The sequence below is a fragment of the Leptopilina heterotoma genome, unplaced genomic scaffold, assembly GCF_015476425.1.
Source record: "Leptopilina heterotoma isolate Lh14 unplaced genomic scaffold, ASM1547642v1 Lhet_180, whole genome shotgun sequence".
NCBI classification, from domain to species: domain Eukaryota; kingdom Metazoa; phylum Arthropoda; class Insecta; order Hymenoptera; family Figitidae; genus Leptopilina; species Leptopilina heterotoma.
Window position 1 is genome coordinate 712,023 of NW_025110897.1, and position 13,227 is coordinate 725,249.

Consider the following 13,227-nt stretch of genomic DNA (forward strand, 5'->3'; position numbering starts at 1 on the left):
ACTGTGTGTTTTTTTGGGGTTCTTAATGACTTGTTTGCAATATTGGATTCGCAATTTGGAATTTGAAACCCCCAATTATCACGTTTCGTGTGAATTCGGGAAATTTTTCAAGAACTTGTTCGTCATATTGAATTTACCATTTTGAATTCTTAAATGCTGATTTCTGATTTGTAATCAGCGACTCCGAAAACCCCTAGATACCAAGAAAAGTAAAAATCCAAAAAATTTTAAAAACTTGTCAGCCATATTGGATCTAGCATTTTTCATTTTTAAAATCTGAATTAGTAACCATAAAAAATTACTTTTTTAATATCTACAAGTTTTTTCTGATGATATTCTTTCTCAAATATATATTTCTTGAAGAAAAGCTGACTTTTCGTTGTTTTGAATTTTTAAATCAACTTTTCTTAAAAACGGCTCCACAGAAGATTTTCGTTTTTGTTGGAAAATGATGTACTTGTGATCTAGAATCGAAATCATGAAGAAAATTCCAGGTGCCAGAACCTTTCAGTTAAATCGGTTTAAAAAGCACCGTGCACAGTAACTTAGTTGCATGACTTTAATTATGCAGATTAAATTAAGATCTTTTCTCTCTGGGAAAAATCCCATGTCCATCCCAAAAACTTTTTTAAATATATTTAGAATTAAGATTTGGAAAACTACCGACGATTTTAAGATCATGGAGGTTGTAATAATGTTCTAGAACATTATTTGGCGAATATGAAACGTTTTAAAATCGTTTTAACAACGTTTTTGAAACAAACATGTTTTTTACCTAGAGGGTTGATACCTTTCTTCAGAGCGCATTGAATATATATGTTATTAAAGTTATAAAAATATATGTATTTATTCACGCTATTTTACATTCGTAAGAGTTAAATTTAAAATAAACCACAACTTAAAATACTGAGTTTTTCGAGTTGCGGTAAATTCTTTTATATATCCTATAATATATATTGCAGGATATGAAGTTATAAAAAATATATATATTTATTTACGTCGTTTTACATTCAAAGAAGTTTATGTTTGAAAAAAACCTTAAATTTTAATACTGAGTTTCTCCGAGTTGCAGTAAATTCTTTAAATATTCAACAATGCTCTGGCTGATCTTCTAACAGAAGTTGCAAATCGACAAGAAAGACTGATTCCAATAAGCTGAAAAATATAGTGTATATTAATGACACAATATCTGTAACAGTGTAACTTATTTTTATTGGAAGTTTCTTTCCAACAAAAGATATATCCTAGTGATATTTCTACAGCATCCAAACAATATTGTTACGGCCGAACTCCGTAACTTATAAATCGTTAAAACATATTTTAAAATACTTAAATCAAAACTCTACACATTACTTAAATTAAATACACATAGATTGAATTTTCTGTACATCATAAATGAAATTGCATGTATTAAATAAACATCAACATTTACACAAATAACTCTTTGTAAACTCACAAAAGGAACATTCTTTTATCTTGTTTCTTTGGAACAAATTGTCAAAAACAAATATCCAAATTAATAAAACAATATTTTATAATAATACACAATTCAGGGGTAGAAATCTTAAACAAATTGCAAAATTTCTTGATTTATCCTTTTTCTATTTTAAAGAGATTATTAACCTTGCTTTTGAGGAAATAATTAAGAAATATTAAAATATGTGAATTGCCTAATATGAGGAGTGGTGCACCCAAGTCACTGAACTCGGATCGCGCAGATCTGTTAAAGTTAACATCCCTGAGCAAGGGATTTTCTTGAAAAAAGTAAAGGAATAAAAGTTTAGATAGAAAGTAAATAATTAAAGTAATCGTGCAAATTAAATAAAGAAATAAAGTTGAGTTAAAGAAATATATCGAATACGTAAATTGAGTCAAGAAGCTAAAAAATTGTCTTAAAAGAATCTAAAAAAAGAAATCAAGTAAAGTAATAAAGTGAATAAAATAAAATACAGAAAAATAATCAAAGAGAAAATAAGCATTCTGTTAAAAAGTCAAAGTCAGAGAAAAGAATAAATTCATCATTTTAAAAAAATATCTAAATCTTTGAAACAACTTTATTCAGTTAGTTTTCGCGTCCTTAAATTGTGTAAATTTATAGTTCTCGTCTAAAAAGTTCCTAGTGAAAATATCGATCTAGTGATCCTAGATCTGGTATTTCCCGAATTTTCGCGACAAGTTTACACACGAAGATATTTCGAAGGCCAAGGAGACAAACATTGGATTAAAGTAACTCGTGAACAGAATTATCCAGTTGTGAGTATCGTATTTCTATGACACGCCACACGCATACCACTCTTTTTATACACACTACACTCTCATTCATTCAAAAAGACAGAAATTAGATATTTCATGTATTAGGGATTTCTGGGATATAATATACTTAACATTTATCTACAAAACCAATTGTTTTTGTTCAATTTAAAATACCTCATAAAACTTCCTCTCTTTCCAATCCAAAGAATAAGGTTCTCTATCTATTGGTTGAATAATAACCAAGTAGGGAGAGAATCCACTACCTATACGATTTTCGTCCGAACGACACGTTCGTTAAATGAGATTAAGGTTCTATTGCAACCTTAAGGGAATAAGCCTCTATCGGAAACTCGAGGAAAGCTTCCAGTAGAATGCTTATTTTCTCAATATTTTGGAATAAAGGAAAATAATTCCTTAATCCATAAAAATAAACAAAATTTAAAGAAATACTGAAAAAAATCTTTAAATTTCCAAAAATTTATCTTTTACTGGAAGCTATAGGGAAGCATCTCTTAAGTTTCTGGTGGAAACTTTCCTAGGAATCTTTTCACATGGGTTATAGCTCAGATATTGATACCGACACTAGGTTCTCCTAGTTGACAGCGTTGATTAGTTTTAAGAAGAGGAACTTTACTCAAAATTTTCTAACGAAATTTTACTCTCGTATATTAATTATAACGTGTACTTTACCTCGACTATGGCGACACCGATTCCAATCCAAATAAGAACTGTTGACTCAATTTGAATTCGCGTTTCCAAGGCATTGTAGCATCCTATGTCATTAATTTTAGAAATGATCCGATTGTTGCAAACTTCATTTGACTTAAGATCTGTACAACAAGACGCTGGCAACGTTTCTGTTGCACGAAATTCCTTTATTACATACCAGTCTCTAAAGTCAAACTTTCCACAACACTGCAACTATTAGGAATTTTACATAAAAATGTAATCATTAGTTTTTCATTTACGTATTAAATATAAAATCATAAGATAATAAAAGTATTTTTTAACTTGAAAGTGCTATAAAATTATGTCACGTTTTCGAAAAAGGGGTTCAAACCCCTACATATAGTTTTTTGAAATTCTTCAACAATTGTACAGCTAAATACAGACATGATACAAACTTAGCTGATATCAGAGATTAAAGAATAAATCACATGCCTTTCAACTGAGCCTAATGAACTTTTTGTTCTGTTTACATTTTTTTCTTGCACCTTTAGACGAAAGCACACCTCCTACTCTAAGGGCATATGCGATCAGTTTGTCATAGAGTTCATTTAAAATTCTTTAGTTTCTGATATCAGAGAAGCTTGTACCAAGTCAATACGGTTGAGCTGAATGATTTTTTCAAAAATGTCTAAAAACACTATTTTATAGGTTTCAACCACTTTTGTGGAAAACGTGACGTGATGGGAAGTTTTTGACCCCGGATTCCTATTTTGCTTTAAAATGTGTTCGAAAACACTATTTATGATTCTATTCACAGAAAAAATTTTGAAATTTGCAGGGCTGTTATTTATAAAATTGTTTATGTTAGGAAACTAAATTGAAATCAAAATACGCAAATGCGATACTTTATGAATATTCAAAATAGTAGGGATAAGAGGAGAGAGTGACGAATCTAAAAGAAAGATCAGTGAAAGAACAGATATAAGAATTACGGGCTCGTGCGAGCGGTTGGGTCTTGTAAAAGCGAATTAATAATCGAAAATACTATTTTACGTTATTATCTAAATGAAAGATATAATTATTGTGAGATATATAGACGTGCTATCACTGGTGTAAAATTACTGTTTGCTATAAACTCTTCTATTGAATATTTGTCGCGCCACATGTTTTCAAAACCATTTATACTATAGGGTCAGTTGGGGTAAATAGAAACAGATTTGCTAAGTTTCACCAATAACATAAGTTTTTTCTTTTAAATCGGAATACTTTCGGTTTTTTTTGTATATTGAGTTATTATTTCACTTCCGTGGAACAATTTTATGGCGAAGAAAAAAATATAGGTATCATTAAATCGCAATAATCAACTGTTTCTATTTACCCCTAAATTTTTCAACTTTGCAAAAATTTAGGGGTACATAGAAATAGTTCATTTCTTAAAAAATTTTAGAAAAAATCAATTTTAAGTATGGAAATGTTAAAAGACAAAAAGAATTACATAAAAAATTGTGTTATTTATAAAATAATTCAAACTAATAAATAATAATGCATTACTTAAGTTTAAAAATAAACCATGACAAAAATTGAAACACATTACACAAATAAAGGTTTGTTCTCTCTTTTTCTCTTCTATTCTCTTTCATTTTCATATATAATGCTGAAAATAGTGTTGTAGTATGATAGAAATAATTTTCTCATTTATATTATAAGAAATATTATTGAAATTTTTGCTGTTTCTATTTACCCCAAATTTTCAGTTTTTAAGGGTAAATAGAAATAGTCTCCTATTTTTTAATAAAGTTTGCAAAATGAAAAAATTAAAGTTGATTTTTGTTGTAGTATTAATAAGAGATAATTATAAATTTTAGTATGAATTGTTAGTTTATTTTTTTCCAAATGCGAGTCAAAAAAGTGAAAGTGTGTCTTCTTTGATTTTCAATCTTTTATGCAATTGAAAATATTTTTGTATATACTGCTGCTAATTGACAAACGGAAAATGGGAAAATACTTAGAACTTGTTGGGGGTGATATAAGCTTCAAGATGTAAGGCCGTATTTATTTTTAAAATTTTTTATTTAACTGAAATAACTACTGTTTCGATTTACCCCTTGTTTCTATTTACCCCATCTGACCCTATATCTCTTTGAATCATTATTTTAATTTCACTTTATATTTAATAAACTACGTTACTTTAACTCGGTTTATTTTATTTATTTCTACCACCAAAGTTATTGTGTGTGTTCTAACATTTATATTATGTTTTAAATTGATTAACCAATGAATGTATATGAAAAATACAGTTACCTTCTGCTGAATAATATCCCATGCTTTTTTGTCATTACTGTTGTAAGCGTTAATTGATTCGGTGAATCTTTCTTTCATTATGTCGTAAAAGTTACTGCTGTATGACCAAGCAATAACTCCTACTGACAACTCTAGTATGAATATCATTGACAATCCGATACAAAACTAAAAAAATTACATAAAATAGAATTTATAATATAGTAATTTGTAAATAAATAACCTAAGATACTTTAAAATCAAATTTCTGCCAAGTTTCGCTGCTAATAGTTTTATCCCGGTTCTTTAAATAAAAGTACTAAGTTATATTGTTTCAGGAATTTAAATTTTACCTTAACAACAACAGATATTTTAGGATATTTTATGGATGTCCAAGGCATATGCAGCAAATAGGATCCCTAAGATGTCGGTACAATATGCATGGACATACATGGGCTTTCCTAAGCGTTTTCTAATTTTCCCGGTTTAATGGTTTTCCTAAAGACATTCATAAGACATCCTGAATATCCGGTTAATGTCAAGGCATTATTATTCGTAACTTACCACCATTAGCATGCTGAAATTTTCTCTGACAGCACCAAAGCAACCACAAAAAGCAGCAATAAAGACCACTATTCCAGCAATAACCAGTAGAATTGGAGGAACAATAACTCTCTGTTCCATGAAATATCCATAATTTACAACGTCGTTAGTAATATAGCCTCCAACTACTAAAACTAATATTCCTGCAACCTGTCATTAACATAAAGTATGAAATACAATTAAATTTATTTTTATATAGGTTTAGTAATATTTTTCAATAAATATTATTGTACACACTACACTTACTTTCAAAAATCCTAAACACTAAATCCTTTTGAAACTTCGTATAAAATTTCCAAAAGAATGCAAGAAACTTCAAAGTGACATTCTGTCATTTTTCTAAACCATTGTATTACATGTTCTATCGACCCACGTTTATGAGGATACCAATATAAAAAATAGAGGCAATAAAATATGAAAATTAATGAATTTTTACCAACATATTTAAAGTCTATTATTTCTGACGATTCTATTGACATTAAATTTGTCTTCTTAAATATAAAATGAAAAAGACTTTATTTTAAATTATGCTATTATGCTACTTGTTCGAAGATATAACATATGTAGTACCGTAACTTGTCGAATGTCGCCACTTGTTCAGATATTTCTTTTTGGAGAAAGAGAAAGAGCAAGTCCCTCTATGTTCCGCCTCGCCTTTGGCAGGCTTATGCTAACTTCATTCGTTTCAAGGGCATCGGATACGCACATATCAAGAAGGACAATATCGACTTAGAAGTTTTGCAAGCATCAAATGCCTCATAAAAAAATCAGCTTACAGACCGTGAGTAGATGGCTAAAACAGGTAATGAAAGAAGCAGGAGTTGACAAAGAATTTTCGGGATATAGTACAAGGCATGCAGCAACTTCCAAAGCAGAATCTAAAGGCTTAGACATAAATATAATAAAGAGTGCTGCAGGCTGGTCTGAAAGATTTATTTATTTTATTTTTTTAGAAATTAACAGGCCGAAAAAAAGCCTTTAAATACAAATGAATACAATGAAAAGAAGAAAAAAATGTGTTCGTAGACACTAGTTTTGTAATTTTAGTGCTCGTAATTTAGTAATAAATTTTGTGCTTGAAGCTTCAAAGAAATCAATAGATGATACAGAATTAGCCTCAGGAGAGACTCTACTAACATAAGAATTATAACCATAATTTGTCCTATGAATGCGTTCATAAAAAAGAGGAGTATTGCGAGTGCGCTTTATCGGAACATAAAAACAAAATTTTGACAGCAACGCAGGACATTTTATTGAGCCATTTATTAATCTATATAAAAAAGCAAATCTTTATACAATAATACAGATTCAATTTTCGGTAGGTTCAATTTTATACGCAACTCATGATAATCATAATTAAACTGGTCATGAAATATTCCCAGCCTTCTAGCAGCAAAACCTAAAAATCTATTTTGGACTCTCTCCAATCTTGTCACTAAATAGTCATAATAAGGATACCAGATAATAGAGGTGTTCAGAAGTCCCTGTCTTACTAGAGAAAGGAAGAGAGTTCTGAGCACACGAGCACAAGTAAAATCATATGTATTTCTTATGATAAAACCAAGCATTCCAACTGACTGGCAAACAGTATTCGAAATATGTTCATTTAATGAAAATTTAACACACAAAGTGAGTCCAAGGTCCTTGATAGTATCGGTTCTTTGCAATTCAATGTCATTAACAGTATATTGATGTCTCAAAATAATAAGGCGATTAGAAAAAGAAATTACAAAGCATTTATCAATGTTTAAGGGTAAACGATTTATAATTCACCAATTACAAACGTTATCAAGGTCAGACTGAAAAATGGCAAAGTCATTGTGATTTTTTATAATATTAAAAAATTTCAAATCGTCAGCATACAATGAAAAAAAGCAAAAATTAAATGAGATTTTTATATCATTTATGAAAAGAATAAATAATGACGGACCCAAAAAGTGTTTAACAAATTCTATAAAAGACCAGTAAAAACTGGAAATTTCGCGTCAGCAGTTTTGGCTCGTAAAAATAATACATTTCTTTTTAAAAATTTTCTCCAGTATTAAATATATTTGATTGAATCTAGTTTATAAAATAAATAAATATAAAATATATTTATATATGTGTTTAATAATAAATAAAAATAAGTCGATGTTTCTCTAAAACAAATATTTTTATTACAACTCTAAACATCTACATATGTTACATATGTAATATGTTTCAAGAAATATCGTAATTTCTTTTTTCTTGAAAAAAGTACAAAATTTTAGTTCTCTAATTATACACGGAAAAGTTTTTGGGTGAGCTGCCGTTCCACGATTAAAAAAATACTTCTCACAATTTAGGTGCTCCGATTTCTCTCGAGAGCTGTGCTGACCGCACCGGGCGAGTAGCACCCTCAGCATGGTGTGCTGCTCTACCAAACTTGGGATGCCTCTCTACTTTAGTTAAAGGCGCGGCAACCACTACTGATACAACTACTAACCTAAAAACTTTTCCGTGTAAGTACTAAACCTAAGAAATACAAACAAATTCAGGATTGAATAAAATCCTAGATATTAATAATAATGCGCAATCTTATAAATTAAAAAAAATTGTATATATATATATATATATATATTGTTTTGCTTGAGATGGCCATCTCCTTAAAATTAATTCTTTACAAAATTTTGCATTTAGTACTAATAATACTGTTTTACTTTAAGTTAAAAAAGATTTCTTTCTTTTCATTAGAATAAGTTCTAAGAGGTTTTTGTACTTGAAATTGACTTGAATTGTTACTAATTACTATCGGCGAATGAATTGCAGGACGAGAAATGTTACTAAAATTATTCAAATTTTTGAATATGGACATTCAAGAGATTTTTTTATAGTTCCAGCCTTCAGAAAAACATAAGAACACGAATAAAGATCTTTATGAAGTAAATTTTTCTTTTATGTCTGTGCTCAACCGGAGCATGCCGGATCGCACACATATGCTCGCGGAACTTCTCTAAAAATATTTTCGGACAGGTTCGAATTCCTCAGGCAAAATGAAATCACCTAGGATTCTAAAGGTCGTACGATATATAAGTACTCAGCTGGAGAAGAACCCGAGTCAAGAACATTCATTCTGAGTCCAAGAAGAACCGTTGATAAAATGTGAATCCACTGCTTATCAAAATGACATCTGATCGCTGCCTTCAATATTCGATGAAAATACTCGATGATTCCATTGGCGGCAGGATGGTAAGCAGTGGTTCGAATTCGATGACAACCGGACAATTTTAATAACGAGGAGAATATATTCGACTCTAATTGACTTCCCTGATCAGTTGTTAAAGTTTCAGGGGCACCATATTGTGAAATCCACCCATTAACGAAGGCACGATACACCTTTATTGCCTCCACATTCTTGAGAGGAATGGCCTCGGGCCACCTAAAAAATCGATCAATGAGAGTCAAACAGTACTTGTAGCCGTCACAAATCGGTAATGGACCAATTATGTCCATATGAACGTGTCGAAAACGTCCGTCAGGAGCCAAAAAATTTGAGGGTTGTAAAATGGTGTGTCGTGATACTTTGGATTTTTGACATTCCAAACAACATCTACACCATTTCTTAATGTTCGAGTTCATCCCAGGCCAGATGTAACTTTTGCGAATAATACGATCGGTAACCTTACCACTAGGATGTGCAGAATTGTGAAATGTCTCGAAAACGCGTTTACGCGTTTTCGATCAGTACCCCGAAGCATGCGACAAAGGTTAAAAGAAGTCGATCTTGTTTTTAAAAGAGACTGTAATTCAACATCATCCTTTTTGAGCGATAGAAAGTTCAATGAAATTAACATCACTTGCCAAACGAATATCGTCCACGCGACAAAGACTGTCAGCGACGACATTCTCGTTATCAGGTAAGTATTTAAAAGTTGTCGTGAACTGGGAAATAAATGAAAGCTGTCAAACCTGACCCGGGAGAAGCTTTATCTGATTTCTGGTTAGAGGTAGTAGATCAGAGGTTTATGGTCCGTTGCAATGTCAAAATCTCTAAATTCCAAGAAGTGTTCATAATATTTCACAGCTCCATAAACAGCCGTCAACTCTCTGTCGTACGTACTGTACTTTTTATGTGCGGAATTAAAGCTTCGAGAGAAAAATGCCAAGGGCCTCCAAGAACCCTCTTGAAATTGTTCTAAGGCAGCGCCCATGCCATAATCTGAGGCATCGGAAATAACACGAGTAGGGGCCTGACAATCAGGGTGAGTTAGGAGAGTGGCATCAACAACGCTCAAACGGCACTTTTCAAAAGCTTCGATAGTCGGGGGAGTCCAATCGATTTCACGGCGATCGTTTTTGCGAGAATTTTTAAGAAATGAATTTAATGGTCTCTGATTTTCAGCAGCATGGGGAAGGCTGCGCCTATAAAAATTCAAATAACCCAAGAATCGTTACAACTCCATAACTATTTTTGGTCTAGAATATTCGTTAATAGCTTTAACTTTCTCGAGAGTAGGCTTGATTCTATTTCGATCAATGGTGTGTCTAAGAAATTCAATCTCATAAAGGCCAAATTCACATTTACTGATATTTAATCGGAGGTAAGTATTAGAAAGGCGTTGGAAAACCTCTCTCAAATGCCTCTGGTGTTCCTCCAAATCGGAAGATGCTATCAAGATATCATCAATGTACGCGAAACAAAAGTTGAGATCTCCAAGGAATTGATTTAAATAGCGTTGAAACGTCTGACTCGCGTTTCTAATGCCAAAGGTCATCACTGTAAACTCAAAAAGTCCAACGGGTGTTATTACAGAAGTATTTAGGATGTCTTCTTTTGCGATTGGAATTTGGTTATAATTATGCCATAAAAAGATTTGTAAGGGTTACGAGATCTAATTGATAGCGCGTCAAATCTTGATGTTAATTCCTCAAGCTTACTCAAAATGTCAGAATTGGTTGAAATTGCAGAGACATTCACCTCGGAAGATTTGTATGAAACTATTCGATCCGCCATAGTGGCCAAACGACCAAGATCGTTTGTGGAAACAAAAACGAAACCTCGATCAGCCATTTCGAGAAAAAATTATTCGAGAAAAAAATTATTCGACAAAAAAAATCAAGTTTCAACAATTTGAAGTTAAATTTTAAAAAAAATTAAAAAAGATTTAACAAATCTGTTTAGAATTTCAATTATTTTTTATTTGTATTAAAAATTTACATTAAAAACGAAATAATTCTATTTGCTCCTGAATTAAGATTATCACAAGTACACACTTGTATCGTGTTCCCTTTCAAGATTCAGGACCTGCGCAATGATAAAAATAAAAGGATAGAGATTTCCGCTTTACTGCTTTGAGAGAACATGTGCTCGAGTTACAAATTATAAAATCCGTGAATAAATATTCAATCAATTTACCTCGGTAAACTAAATCTTCCTTGTTAATAATTACAATAAATTCTTTGTTAAAGTGTAAATATATTTTAGTGAAAATTAAGTTAAAATAAACGAAGTTATATATGAGGCATTATTCCTGAACTGCCCCAAAAATAAAAAAAAGTTCTTGGATTTCCTTTATACTTTGGAAATATGTTACCCTAGTAGGTACAGGTTACTACACCAATTTACAGGTCCAACCCCCCACCCCAATCAAAAGGGTGGGGGGTTGAAATTTCAGCCTAAACTCGAACATGCATTCTTTAAACATTTGTAGTTTCTACTTAAATTATTCAATTAAAAAAAGTAAGTAGTGTTTTAGAAATGTTTTTTTGTGTACTTTTAAAATATTTTATTTATATAATAAAAAAAAATTTTTTTTGCAAAATTTTTTTAAAATAAATAGTTTTTTGCAATTTTGTGCAAGTTCGGTAGTTTTTATTTTCTTTTTAATAATCTCAAATGAAAGCTTGGGAATTCCCCTAAAAGAAGATATAAGTCTGAAAATGGGCCGAAACAATTTGCCAAAGATATAGTGTAATAAGTAAAATTTGTCCGTCCGCTCGCGCACTCCAGCGCGATGAACAGTGGGATTTTTTTTCAACTTACTATTGAAAATTGTCTAGAAACTACAAATTTTATCGGATGTTGATGTTCTTGATTTAAAATTACTAAGAGATCCATCAAAGTCGATTTTTGAATTTTTAATTGTTTATTTTTTTCTTGTTACTCAAAAATTTGACAAATTACAATATTTTTAGAAAAAATCATGTTAGTTTTTTTATTTTTCCATTACACATGATCGAAATCAATTTAAATTAGTCTAGTATGACCACCGGACAATTAATAAAACATAATACAATTTATTTAAATTGTTGCAAACAATGTTAATTAACAAATAGATTACTTCGGACCTTCTTCATAAAAAAAATTGGTTTTTTTGCAGACAAGTTTAAATTTATGTCTAATTTAGTAAAAAACTATTTTACAGTTAAAAATTATCATTAATATTAACAATTATATAAACAATAATTAACTTCCTTTGGTATTTGTAAACATTTTCGTCATTTTTTAAACTTTAAATATTTATATCATATGTACATTCTTTCAAAAACTTAAAAAATTTATTTGCTTAAACAATTACATTTGTTATAAACAAATTTTTCATTTTTAAACAAATAATTATCTTTTTTCATCAAACAAAATTTTTTCCTTTTTTATATTTACTATCATAAAAAAGAACTCCTTAATGAAATGGGAATACTATAAATTATTCATTTAATTTTAATAAACATTATAAGTTAAGAAATATTTATATTTTTAATGAAGTAAACCATTATTCAGTTAAAACAGTTTACATTTAAATGCATATAAATAAATATATTTTTTCTGTGAAAAAAGAACAAAGTTAAATATTTGTTAACTTATAATGTTTATTAAAATTAAATGAATAATTTATAGTATTCCCATTTCATTAAGGAGTTCTTTTTTATGATAGTAAATATAAAAAAGGAAAAAATTTTGTTTGATGAAAAAAGATAATTATTTGTTTAAAAATGAAAAATTTGTTTATAACAAATGTAATTGTTTAAGCAAATAAATTTTTTAAGTTTTTGAAAGAATGTACATATGATATAAATATTTAAAGTTTAAAAAATGACGAAAATGTTTACAAATACCAAAGGAAGTTAATTATTGTTTATATAATTGTTAATATTAATGATAATTTTTAACTGTAAAATAGTTTTTTACTAAATTAGACATAAATTTAAACTTGTCTGCAAAAAAACCAATTTTTTTTATGAAGAAGGTCCGAAGTAATCTATTTATTAATTAACATTGTTTGCAACAATTTAAATAAATTGTATTATGTTTTATTAATTGTCCGGTGGTCATACTAGACTAATTTAAATTGATTTCGATCATGTGTAATGGAAAAATAAAAAAACTAACATGATTTTTTCTAAAAATATTGTAATTTGTCAAATTTTTGAGTAACAAGAAAAAAATAAACAATTAAAAATTCAAAAATC